The sequence below is a fragment of the Lissotriton vulgaris genome, chromosome 3_1, assembly GCF_964263255.1.
Source record: "Lissotriton vulgaris chromosome 3_1, aLisVul1.2, whole genome shotgun sequence".
In the NCBI taxonomy this organism is placed as follows: domain Eukaryota; kingdom Metazoa; phylum Chordata; class Amphibia; order Caudata; family Salamandridae; genus Lissotriton; species Lissotriton vulgaris.
In genome coordinates this window covers 470,503,806-470,517,863 of record NC_141689.1, presented here as the reverse complement: position 1 = coordinate 470,517,863, position 14,058 = coordinate 470,503,806, and the positions used below count along the sequence as shown (strand labels likewise).

The following is a 14,058-nucleotide window of genomic DNA, read 5'->3' as shown; positions in this document are numbered from 1 at the left end:
TCTTTGCTTCTCCAACACCCTTCATCATCTAGCACCCCATCTACTGCCCATGCCGTAAGTTCAGCTTCAGTAGCTGACTTTTGAATATCTAATATCTCAGCTCTAGCATCATTCCATCGTTCAGCTTGAGACTTTGTCACGTACATGGGGGAGTCAGTTCGAAACATAGCCGTTTGTCTCGCTATGCTATCCGCAAAGGCATTTCCCTGACCCACTTTATCAGTGATCTTCTTATGGGCACTACATTTTACGATCGCTACCTTCTTCGGGCAAAGCAACGCATTTAGGAGATCACGCACCAGTTCTCCGTGCATAATGTGTTCTCCATGAGAAGTCAGAAACCCACGTTCTCTCCAGAGTAGCCCAAAGTCATGCGCTACTCCGAAGGCATACCGGCTGTCTGTGTATATGTTCACACATAAACCAGCGCTCAATTCGCAGGCTCTTGTTAAAGCTATCAGCTCTGCTGCCTGAGCCGATTTCTGTGGTATTCTAGCTGTTTCCACCACTGTCTTAAGTGTCGTGATCGCATAAGCTGCAGAAGTCGTACCATCTGGCAGCCTCAAACACGATCCATCAACCCACAGTTCCCCATCCACATCTGGAAGTGGCATATCCTGTAAGTCGATACGACCCTTTGTCTGTTCCTCGGTCAGGAAAACACAGTCGTGATGTTTTTCTTCCTGACCCTCCTCGACCGGATAGGGCAATAAAGTGGCAGGGTTCAAAGTAGCACATCTTTTCAGTGTAATATGTGGCGCCAACAGTGTAAGCTCATATCCTGTTAACCGTGCACTCGTGAGATATTGAGTTTTCGTTTGGTTTAACAGGGCATCTACTGCGTGAGGAACTAACACCAACAGTTTATGTGATAACACTATTCCCTCACTCTGCCGTATGGCTACTGCTGTGGCTGCTACCGCTCGGAAACACCCAGGCAACCCTCGCGCTACAGGATCAAGAATGGCAGAGAAATACGCACATGGTCTCTGCTTATCCCCGTGTAATTGCACTAACACTGACAACGCGCACCCATCATTCTCATGCACGTACAATGTAAAAAGTTTCATGTAATCTGGTGTACCTAACACAGGTGCAGAACAAAGGGCCTGTCTCAACTGCTCAAAAGCATTCTGACATTCATCTGTCCATTCAAGGGGCATTGGTGTAGTTTTGGACAGTAACGCTAGCAAGGGCTTTATAATGTGCGAAAACCCCATGATCCATTGTCTACAAAAGGACGTCAACCCTATGAAGGCACGTACATCTCTCTGTGTGCGGGGGACTGGTGTGTCTAAAATTGCTTGGATTCGATCTGATGTCAATGCACGCCCCTCCTTAGACAAAAGATGACCGAGGTAGGTCACCTTGGGTCTACAATATTGAAGCTTTTTCTTGGAAACCTTATGATTGTTCTGTGCCAGAAAAGAAAGCAGCGCAATCGTACTTTCTTCACATTGTGCATAAGAGTCAGCGGCAAGCAGGAGGTCATCCACATATTGGATAAGGACAACCCCCGACTGCAACACAAAAGAATCAAGCTGTCTTTTCAAAGCCTGGCTGTAGATACTCGGGCTCTCAGTGTACCCTTGAGGAACACGACAAAATCTATACGATTTATTATTTAAAGTAAAGCCAAATAAGTATCTACTATCGGGATGGACAGGAATAGAAAAGAAGGCGTTCTTCAAATCAATGACGCTAAAGGTCGTAGCCGTTGGTGGTACCATCGTAAGCAACGTTGTAATATCAGACACCACCGGGTATTGGGGGACGACAATTTTGTTGATCTCTCTCAAGTCAATAATAAACCGATACATTTTGTCATCAGTATCTCTTTTCAGAATCGGCAGAATAGGACTATTACAAACATTGTAAGAAACCTCTTCTACCACCCCAGCCGCAATCAGATCTTGGACAATGTGTGTCAGGGCAATTTCTCCTTCCTTCGAAATCTTGTACTGTGGCACACGTGGCAGAGAAGCCCCTTCCTTAACAGTAATGTGTATAGGTGGAATACGCATCTCCCCCACATCCGTATCTGAGGTCGCCCATAACGTGTGCGGGAGAGAGGCCAAAGCTGAAATATCTTGTATAGTATAGAACCTATTTGGGTCAGGATAGTTGTCATTGAGAATGACACGCACTCCCTCCGGAGCGCACCGTATCGTTGCTCGAAAATATTTAAGCAAATCAATGCCCAGGATATTATCTGGGGTGTAGGGCGATAACAAAAATTGGCCAAAACTAAAAAATTTGTCGAGACAAAGCGCTAGGGGTTTTGACAATGGGCTAGGGGAGGGTGTGCCATCAAACCCTACACATGTAATCATTTCGCCAGACAGGGGAGCCCTCGGAACCAACCTTTTAGACAAAGCGCTACGGGTAGCTCCGGTGTCAACTAGGAACTGATCAGTAGAACCCAAAATACCCGCTGTTACATATGGACCCTCCTGATCTACAGGCACTTCAATTGGTTCCGCACCCCATCCTACGCAGTCCTATGCATGTACATAATCCTGGTGTTCCACATTCTCACTTTCCGGTATCTGATATTGGTTTCGTCTATCGAAAGTATTTCGTTCATCCTGGCCACGGCCCCTGCCCTCAACCCTTCCACGATCACTTCCGCCACCTCTTGCTCCCGTATAGCCTCCTCTTGACCTACCACTTCCTCGACCACGCTGACTACGCTGCTCACGAAGTACCGGACAATCATCAGCCCAATGCCCAAACTCCTTACAGTAGGCACACTGATCCTCCGCTATATCTGTACGACCATACGACGTAGTACCTCCACCTCGTCTTCCTCTATCACTCCCTCTATACTGAGTCCCACGGACCTGTGCCAACATCACCTTCGTCTTCAATTCCTTCGCTTTCTTATCAACACTTTCTTTAGCCTCTATCTCCTGCCGCTCATAATACTGAGCCATCGTTAACAAAGACGCAGGGGTCGCCGTGGCCCAGGAACTTTCACTCGTTTTCAATCGTTTTGCAATCTCCGGTAGGAGATTAGTTACATACTTATCTACAAACAAATGCCGACCTGTATCGTCTGTTAATGATTGACCACTAAAATCATGGAATGCCTCCTCGAAGCGTGTAAAGAAATCTGAAACCGTTTCATCAGGCTTTTGTTTGCACGAAGCTAACATAGTCCAATCGATCTTTTTAGAGGGAACAAGCGTTTTTAATTTAGTCAAAATAGCCGCTGGAAGGTCTAAAATCAACTGACAAGGTTTGCATGCTGGCTTCCTTTCTAAATCGGCTTCATTAATCTCTTTCCATGTACCCCCTAGCATTGTCTCATCATTATTCTTACGAATTTGTCTCCACATATCAGGCGGAAGTATTAACCCAAAGAACAAATCAATATCAACCAGAGTCATCACACAAGATGAAATAGCCCCTTCCACCCCCTCGTAAAATGCTGCCGGATTCTTACGAAGATCAGGCAAAGAATTTTTCAGTGCCATAACATCCGCTCTATTCCAAGGCGTATACACCCAATTATATACAAAATACCCCTTCGCATCTTTCGATCTTCTATCATCATCTGTACCTTCCCCTTTCGGTGGAACATACAGAGGCGCAGCTTCACGCATAGGCATAACATGCATTGCAGAATTCTTATCTGAACCCCGGAGAGAACACTCCTTAATCTGCTCGCTGTTCTTCGACTCGGACTCCTTTTGCCTCCTTTTTCGCTCCTCCCGCAATTTGGTTGTTTCATCCCTCAGCTGGATCAGTTGCTTGAAAAGGTCGTCGACATTTGAAAGAGCAAATAAACCTTTATCCAAATTCTCACGATGTACTGACACAGCTTTAGGTTCTAACGTGTCTGAAAGGTCACGATACGCGGCAACAACTTCATCCGCCAAAGTAGACAAGAAATACATTAACTCAAGATCCGACCACTTACTCCTCTCCGCAATCACCTCATCCTGAGAAACACATTTCTTATTCACTTTACGAGCCCAACTACGTAAATGTGCGGACCTCTCCGTAGAAAACCTGAGAGCGGATACACCCTTCTTTTCCGACTTATCCTGCCCCTCATCACCCGAATCTTCAGCTGGAGCCGTCAGTGAAACATACGGAGGCGGCGACCGATCTAGCAATAAAAAATCATCAATTTCATTATTAAGGACAGGATAAAGCGGTCGACGAATAGGGAATTGACCCGTCGTTTGCAATTTGCGTTCCCGTTCCTCCCTCTCTCTTTTCTCCTGAGCCTCTTTTTCCTCAAGCTGTAAAGCCTTATCCCGAGCAGCCTTGCGCTGCTCTTTGTGCGCCAAGGCAACTTCACGTTTCATTCGCTCACGCACCGCTTGCTCCCACATTCGCACACAATCAAACATGTTTTGTCTAGACCTGCGTTGAAACAGACATTGCTCCACAAACTGTACTTTTTGTAAATCGAACGACCCATGTAGTGGCCATTGCAATTCAGGATCCGACTTAGTGTACTTGTGCCAGAGTTTACTGTACATTATAGGGGGAAGGCCATGTTTAATATACATTTCGCGATTTGGTGTTCCCTCTGGGGGAGCCGGCTGTGATTCCGCTAACCTAATTGTGGTACCATTTCCAAAACAGCACATCCCTCGAAGCGTGCTAAAAACAGGCATGTTCAAAGAGTATCACGAAAGCGTGACACCGTATAAAAGGCACTTACAGTACTTCACACAAATGTGCCGCTCAGAGGAAAAAAACAAAGTTAGAGAAACATCTCTACATGCCTGCCTATGTGAAGTGCACTACACATATAGATTCGAAGTTCACAAATTCACAAATTCACAAATGTTAGCTAACTCAAATCAAAGTCATAGGTCACACAATTTCGGCAAGCGTCCAAGGACTACCTCACCGATCACAAATCATAGAACTCCAGTAAGCGTCCGCAGACTACCTTACCGATCACAAATCATAGAACTCCAGTAAGCGTCCGCAGACTACCTTACCGATCACAAATCTTACCCAAAATCTCAAAGGTCCAGATTCCAACTGCCAAGGTCTTTTAATCGAATCAGCCAAACGGCACTTTATCCAGCAACACAGACGATCGAAACTCAGTCGGGGACCGGCGCCACCTGGAAGGCCAGATCGGAAGGAAAGGAAAAAACACTGTGGGAGCCAAGACTCGGGTCACTTAATGGCAGCGCGCGTCCATGGCGAGTGGCCCAACCTTCGTCACGACCTCTCCTTCGGGCATCCGAGTCACCGATGAGTCCCTTCGTGGTCGCCAATTTGTCGTATCGGGTTCCCAAGGCCTACATGTTCCGAAGATAACCCACATACATTGGAAGAACTGTTGGCACGGAAACTGTAAAAGTCAAAGAACAAGTTTATTAAGACCCCATGGGGTGGTGGTACACTCATACAGCACCCTTCGGTAATGCAAGAGGTATCACACCGAACATCGGTGTGACCCCTTCTTTTATACAATTCTACAGGTATTAAAACGAACACGCGGCACAAAGTTACAGAACATTATGTACATATAAGGGCATATTTTGGAATACTGCCAGCTCATTGGAGGGTTTCAAACCCACTGGTCAGTTTGCGGCACATTCCTGAGGAGTGACTGGTCAGTGTGAACTGTGCATGTGTGGGCTTGACCAATACTAAAAATAGCCTGTTGCTGGGCAGACTCGAGTGGTCAGTGGAACGGACAAAGGACTAAAGGGCACGCTGGCCACGAGGCCGCTCATGATCTAAGATGGCCGCCACCACATACAAAATGGCGTTTCTACGTATAGCTAATTTAAGCGGGAAACGTGTAGCAAAGCTAAGCGCTAACCCTGCCATCGTCAAAATACGACAGGTAAGCGCATTTTTGCCGCGCACCGGTTCGCGTACCGGTGAGCGCCCCGTTTGCGCTATTGCCGCGAACGAAAACATCATTGTGACGTATCGCGTAGCCGCGTGATGTGTGTTATGACGCACGGCGTAAGCGCACCCGGAAGCGCCGGTGCACTTACGATCGCGCTACGTAAGCGCCCCAGGGCGCGCCCTAACGCGCTTACGCTATGCGCCCCGGGTGTGCCCCGGGGAGCGTAGCGTAAGCGCGTCAGGTCATGTGACCTGAAAATAACACTTTTCATTGGTTCAGAACACTTTTGGTTTCCAAATGATGAGAGCCCCCACCTTTTTTCCTTATTCTGACTTTGACTGAGGAAGACCTGTTTGGAGATCTGTGACTAATATTGTGAACTTTAAAATGGCTACAGTAGCAGCAGCAGCTGGAGCATCTGCACCACCACCACAAGGACCACCACAACATCACATTGGTGGTCAAGAAGAAGAGGAGGAGGAGGAGGAGGAAGAGGAGGAGGAGGAGAGAAGGCAGACAAGGCATTTCCTGCCTGAAGACAAAGCCCCATATAAACCTAAGGAGCACTTTATATGGGAGTTTTTTGAAATCCCAAGGGGTGCAAAGAAGGTAAACGCTGCAAAGGTGACTTGTCACATCTGTGGCGCTGTACTATCCAGGGGGAACCCTGCAAAAAAATATTCATTTGGGAATCATACAATGATTCGGCACATGCAACGATTGCACCCCAATAACTATTCTGCAGCAGAGGTGAGAGAACTGTGCGAAACCTTGCACAATCGTCTGCCAGCACCTCAACAACCAAAGAACCCACTCCATTGGGTCCAGAAGCAAGTCAGATTGTTCCAAATATACAAACTAAGTTTGGTGGTTTCAAAATCGTTTGCATATATTGTGGCAAAACCATTACTTGTGGTGAGAAGAGTATTACCCTCATCAACATTGCTGGTGATATCCACAAGTGTCCAAAAGTCAGCCTGACGGAGTTTGTGAGTCAATGCCTTTGAAGAAGTTTGAAAACGAAACGCGTCAGGCTGACTTTTGGAAGCTGCTGCTGTATTTGCATCTATTTCTCAGGCTGCTTTCTGCAATGAATTAGAGCTTAATTCCTTACCTGGCTCGTGGGCTCCTCTACCTTGCAGGCAAACTTTGTGTTTGGATTGGGAGCGGCGTGCCTGAGCCGCAAGAGGTAGCCCTGGGGCTGTTTCAGCCCACCACGGAGACGTGTTACAGCGCCACCGGCATGGGAGCAAGGAGCTATTGTGGGAAGGTGAAGACAGCTGCGGGGTCGAGATGTCATAAAGCACACCCCACTGTGGTTTTATTGAACAATACTTTGACTCCGAGGCAGGCAACTCACTAGAGAAGGACATGACACTACACATACCATGATTCCATGTGTTGGGATACGCCCACTGAGGCGGGATTTAAATAACTATGTAGCTGCCTGAAAATGTTCACCTGGGAGTTTGTGAGTCAATGCTTTTGAAGAAGTTTGAAAGCGAAATGCGTCAGGCTGACTTTTGGAAGCTGCTGCTGTATTTGCATCCATTTCGCAGGCTGCTTTCTCCAATGAATAAAAGCTTAATTCTTTACCTGGCTCGTAGGCTCCTCTACCTTGCAGGCAAACTTTGTGTTTGGATTAGGAGCGGCGTGCCTGAGCCGCAAGAGGTAGCCCTGGGGCTGTTTCAGCCCACCACGGAGACGTGTTACAACGCCACCGGCATGGGAGCAAGGAGCTATTGTGGGAAGGTGATGACAGCTGCGGGGTCGAGATGTGATGAAGCACACCCCACTGTGGTTTTATGGAACAATATTTTGACTCCGAGGCAGGCAACTCACTAGAGAAGGACATGACACTACACATACCATGATTCCATGTGTTGGGATACGCCCACTGAGGCGGGATTTAAATAACTGTGTAGCTGCCTGAAAATGTTCGCTTGGGAGTTTGTGAGTCAATGCCTTTGAAGAAGTTTGAAAACGAAACGCGTCAGGCTGACTTTTGGAAGCTGCAGCTGTATTTGCATCCATTTCGCAAGCTGCTTTCTGAAATGAATAAAAGCTTAGGGCCAGATGTAGGTAAGTATATTTTACCGATTCATAAATACCGAATTTTACCGATTCGGTATTTATGAATCGGTAAAATAGAAGGGGGAGAATTAGGTAGAATCGGTAACTGAATTATCGATTCTGTAACAATCGGTATTTACCGAATCGGTAAATACCGATTCGGTAATGCCCATTGACTCCTATGGGCATTGAAGCCCATAGGAATCAATGGGCATTACCGAATCGGTATTTACCGATTCGGTAAATACCGAATGTTGCAAGGGTGCAGGGGGTGTCACTTTGACACCCTCTAGCACCCCGTATTCAGGCACGTGTGCCATGTGGCACACAGACATGCCCTAAGGGCATGTCTGTCTGTCACATGGCATAGGTGGGCATGCACACATGTGCATGCACACCTGGATTCGGTATTTTACCACCCAATTGGATTGGGTGGTAAAATACCGATTCTGTGAGGCCTGTGGGACTCAGAAGTGTCCCACCTACATCTGCAAGTTACCGAATCGGTAAAAATACCGATTCGGTATTTTTACAGATTCGGTAAATTTACCGATTCGGTAAAATAGGGCCCCTACATCACAAATGACCAGTAAATCGGCCGTTACCGGTCGGTAAATGGCCACCTACATCTGGCCCCTAATTCCTTACCTGGCTTGTGGGCTCCTCTACCTTGCAGGCTCCTCTACCTTATATATATATCCCCTCCAGTGAGCCAATTGAAGAACGATCCTAATACATTGTGGTCTAATTAGTCAATGTGAAAAAACAAATTGCCCCTAAAATCTTATCGATCATAACACCATTCTCACATTAATCAACTCAGCAACATGCATACCCTGATGCATACAGCCTCAGAGGTCTAAATATACCTTGAGAACAAACCCCCTCAAAACTTGAAAAGGTCAAGTGAAATAAACCCACTGAAATTAAGGTATAGCGTATACAAAATTACATATTTCATTAAAATCACAAGATAAAAAGTTGTTCTTTAAGGAAGAGACACAAGGACCACTACTCCAGCTCCTGGAGTCAAGGACAATACAATTCCTGATCCACAAATTAAAAACAACATACATGTGCAGTACAATACAAAAACATCAAAAGTCAATCTACCGGAGGAAACCCTATTGATACAGATAGAATTCTGTTATCTATTAAGGTCCACATATATTATTTAGGGGAGAAAAACCAGGTGAGAGCCCTGCTCTTATCCTTATGGCTTGTTGGATTCCTTATATGAAAGTAGCGTTGACACGTTTTGGTGGAATAACAGATATATATACATCCACCTTCTTCAGGACTTAAAAATTAGCAGGACATCACTCCTCCATCGTGTGTGCCGAATAGTCAGTCACTGACTCTAGACTAGCCGTTCCTCACTGTCACACAGTTGTATCACAAACCATCCAGTTGTAAGTGAACCTAAGTCTGTATTGTTATAATGAGAAGGACCCACCCTTTGGTGGTTGTACTTCCGGTTAGGGACTTCTGTAATCTTAAAAGCCCTTCTCGGCGTTGAGGTACATAGCTCATATCGCCCCTTGTATCACGGGGTGTGTGGTTCTCCAACCTTGGTTAAAAAGTATATGAATGAATGAAAATGAACGTAGTGTGCATCACGGGAGACAATCTGTTCTTTGAACTTCCTGTGATTAATGCGTCCGCCTTGTGTAGGTCAGACCATAGAGTGCACTTTTGACCCCTTACGTGTTCCTCCTGGCGTTCAGTTTCCTTTTTAGGTCGAGCCTGGAATAAGCATCCGAAGGGTGCGTCCAGGCGGAGACTTGGGGGAATGAGGGACAAGAAAGTGTTATGAGCTTTCGCTGCCAGATTTGGGTGCGCGAACGCGCACGTTCCGTCCCGCGCCGTGCACATGCGCTCGCATATACACAAACAGACAGACACTCGCTCACACCCCCCCCCACAGTCACACACGCGCATATACACAGACTCCAAGACACATACACACACGCACGCACGCCCACACACATACACAGCCCCCCGCCGCCACACGCGCGCACACACACATGCCCCCGCCCTCGCAGCTCAGCAACAAGGCGAAGCCCCACTCACCGGCTTCCTTGGTGCGGCAGCGGCTCTCCTCTCATTGGCAGCTGCAGGGCCCGGCAGCAGGACTCTTCCTCCCTCCTTCGGCACCGGGGCGCAGGGTAGGCTCCTGCCTGCTCCGGTGCTCAAAACAGCTGCGGCTCTTCCGTGGGAGGCGGGGTAGGCTCCCGCCCTCCTACTTCCTGTTTCCGGTTGTTCCGGTTGTCCCTGCCTGACTTCCTGGTCGCAGGCCGGCGGCGATCTTCGGTTTGTACCGGGCTGCGGCGGTGATGCGGGGGGACACACGAGGGGTAGCATTTTCGGGTACACTTTATCTTGACGGTGCTTTGAGGTTACTTGCAACATTGTGTTAAAAATCGGCACCTTGCACCACCCCTCCCTCTGCATGGAAACCTGAAATAATCCTGTATCGCCGATCGGCGGTCTGCGCCTCGCGAGCACAACAGTCGTGACATGCACTGACTGCAGCCTGGGCTCGTGTACTGAATAAGACCCTGAGAAGCCGTACTCATATTCCGTAAACCCGCCGCCTGGATCACCCTCGGATTAACATGAGCTGTCGGCCGTAGGTGTTGAATCTTGATGCGAGGCGATGGCAGATTCGTACACCTCTCAGGCAGGTGCTGGTTAAAGCGCGTCACGCCTGAGAGCCAATGAGAATGGCTGCTTTGTGCTCCCGAGAGCCAGTGCCCCCAGTCGTTTCTGCAGACTTCCGTACTCGCTGGTGTACGCGCCGATCTCTCGGTGGATACATGGGGAAACCTTCCTGTAGCGCATTGTGAAGTACAGCTGGTCTTCTCAGCGCCTTGCACCCAGTCTTGCTTACCCGCGGCACCACATTTTGACACACGCTTTACACACAGGCAGTTCAGCACTTTTATTTGAAGCTGCGTGTCGTGCTGCAGCATCTGGTAACCAGCAAGTGTTCATTGTTGAAATTGGTAAAGCGGAAGATATGTATGTGTGAGCATCTCACCATTCGCTGTGCACCTGGTTGAGGAGTGTTACTCCACTTCATTAACTACAATATTCATGAATGCTGACACGAGGGCGGATCACGCGGCCCATGTTTGCACGCAAGTTTCAACCCATAAACCGGATGAACTATGTCAAGACGAAAGATTTGTGTGCACTGTATCATTTCTTTTTACTCAAGTAACACGTCTGCCCTTACCCACATGTAGCAGCCATTGGATTGCAAGTTAAACAGATTTCATGAAGAATGCACACGTAGGATGACACATCCTGGGAACGGATTTTAAAGAAATATGTTGGATTATCTCAAGTTCATGGACACTTTAACTTTGAGTGACTTTTAAAGCTTTTCCCTTTCTGTTCTCAAACGTTGTGTTTCATGCGCAGTTCACTTGCATTTGCATTTGTGTGGGACAAGAACTTGTAACATTCTAGCACGAGCGTTTTAATTGACATCGCAAGGGAGGGCGGGGTATTCTGATAGATTTGATCGGGGAGAGCTTTTGAATCGAGTGAGGGCAAGAGTAATTACTGAAATAGCATGCAACAGTGAGCCCGTGTTAGAACACAGCGGCCAGTAGTGCATTATGGTTAATGAAGTTTAAGATGATATATCCGACAACAGTGGGGCTGTGAATATTGGTTAAATGTGAGGGGTGGAGCCCCGTTTAGCTAATCAAAGGAGGGGGAAAGCCAGACACAAACGGTACGCCTGGCAGGGCTCAGATGGATGTCAGCCTTTGTTTTGGGCACATAGAACTGCCTTTGAAATCACCTAAAATGGGCTGAGGTGGGGAGAGGAAACCGCAAGCATCCAGGCTCGCATCCCCAGGTGAATGCTTGTGCAGCTTACTCTGAAGTGCAAACTCAACGGGGAAGTCCCTATCACACTGACGCCACGGTTTAACTACTGGCCTGAGGCAAAGTAATTGGGGCCCCACTGCAGAATGTGGGGAGGGACCACCGAGATACCAGTCTCTCAGTGAGATTTATAAGCAGGGTCGGATTGGAACATGTTTAGCCCGGGCACTCACAAAAAAAACAGAGAGTTAGTCTCATTTGAATCTGGCAGGTTATTTTTTGTTTTTAGTTTTGTAGTTTTCTGTAGCATGAACTCTGCCCATTGGCACTAGGGCAGTGTGCATAAGCACCAGTAACATTACACAAGATCCACTTTATTTTTTCTTTTAGGTGAGACAATCTTATTTTAAGGGAGACCAGGCTGAAGGTTGGTAGGTTGGGGAAGAAGTGTCTGGGGCGTCCTTTAAACAAGCATTTGCAATGCAATAGGTCTCACTTTTGCGAAAGTTTAAGCTATTAGCATTGTAAATGACAATGCCTTTTATTAATGTTTTTTAAAAGCAAAAACATAAATAAAAGGCATTGCCATTTACAATGCCAATAGCTCTAACTTTAATCATGCGAGACCTATTGCATTGCAAATGCTTGTTAACCAAGGTTGGAGTACCTTAATTTCAGTGGGTTTATTTCAGTTGACATTTTCAAGTTTTGAGGGGGTTTGTTCTCAAGGTATATTTAGACCTTTGAGGCTGTATCCATCAGGGTATGCATGTTGCTGATTTATGAATGTGAGAATGGTGTTATGATCGACAAGATTCTAGGGGCACTTTGTTTTTTCACTGTGATATAGTGCTCGGTCCCCTAGGATATCAGAGCCACCTCTTTCTCCTTTTTTGAGTCTAATTAGTCAATCACAGAGTCATCATGCCCCCCAATGAGCACTCCAACTGAGACAATTGTAATCCAGCCTGCTGTCCCACATACTATATATGCACACACACACACACACACACACACACACACACACACACACACACACACACACACACACACACATATATATATATATATATATATATATATATATATATATATATATATATATATATATATATATATATATATATATATATATATATATATAATGTAGTATCTGGATTACATTTGTCCCAGTTGGTGTGCTCATGTAATTGACTAATTAGACCACAATGCATTAGGATAGTTCTTCAATTGGCTCACTGGAGGGGTTACTGGTATAAGTTAACAGCTACTCCAATGAACTGCCGATTGTACCCATGATTAAGGTTGTGAGACCGAAACGTTTGGGGAAGGCACGCTTTGTTTCATGTCCTGGAGTTCTCAATTGAATTGAACCTTTAGTTGAGCGCATCTCTTTTCAGTTTTGGTTATTGGAGAACTTTGTGATTTATTAGAGGCGTAGCCTGACGCCATTTATAGACTGCACCATCTCGTCAAAATTAACACCGTACTGCCTGGAGGATTCTAAGGTGGTTGGTGCTATTGCACATTTGCTGCATAGAGGGTCCGTGTTTCCTGTGGAATTGGGGCCACACATGGGACAGCAAGCCAGATTATATTTTCAAATGAACATGATCAAGATGACCCAATGGAGTGTTAATAGCTGCTGCAATGAACTGCTGATTGTACCCATGATTAAGTTCGTGAAACTGAAATGTGTAGGGGAGGCACACTTTGTTTCATGTTCCGGTGTTAATAATTAAATTGAACTTGCTGTTGAGTGCATCTCTTTTCTCTTTTTGGTATTGGAGAACTTGTTTATATAAGTAATACATATATACACTTAAATTGTATATTCACTTCACTGAAAAACAAAGGTTAAAGAGAAATTATAGTTAGGTGAAAATGTCAGTTAGAACATATCATTTTAAACATACAAGGACAAAACTACTGAAAATCTCCAGTTGTAGTTATCTCAAGTAACTCTTTTTTTCAGTTTAATAATTTTATTACATTTTTGGAGAAGAAAATAGAGCAAGAACAATTATCAAACAAAAGAACATATTGCAAATAAAGTAGTACAATCTATAAATAAATAAAGGAAGAGAAAAAAAGAGAAAAATAACAGAGGAGAGAGATAGAAGAAGCAAGAGAGGGAAGGGAAAGAAGTAGAGTAGAGAAATAAAAAGAAGATAATGAAGAAGATATATATGAATAAAAATCAAAATGGGAGAATTGCAAGAGGAAATAACTTAAAATGCAGGTGCATGTATAGAAAGATAGGATGTAAAAGGTAACCAAAGAAGATCAGACTTAATTTTTTG

The 14,058-nt window shown here is 45.8% G+C and overlaps 1 protein-coding gene across 1 annotated transcript in view; it reads left to right on the top strand.

Annotated features, from left to right (window-relative positions):
- Nucleotides 1-14,058, top strand: part of ADAMTS6 (ADAM metallopeptidase with thrombospondin type 1 motif 6) — a 1,724,075-nt gene that overhangs the window by 1,253,740 nt on the left and 456,277 nt on the right. The window lies entirely within an intron of this gene.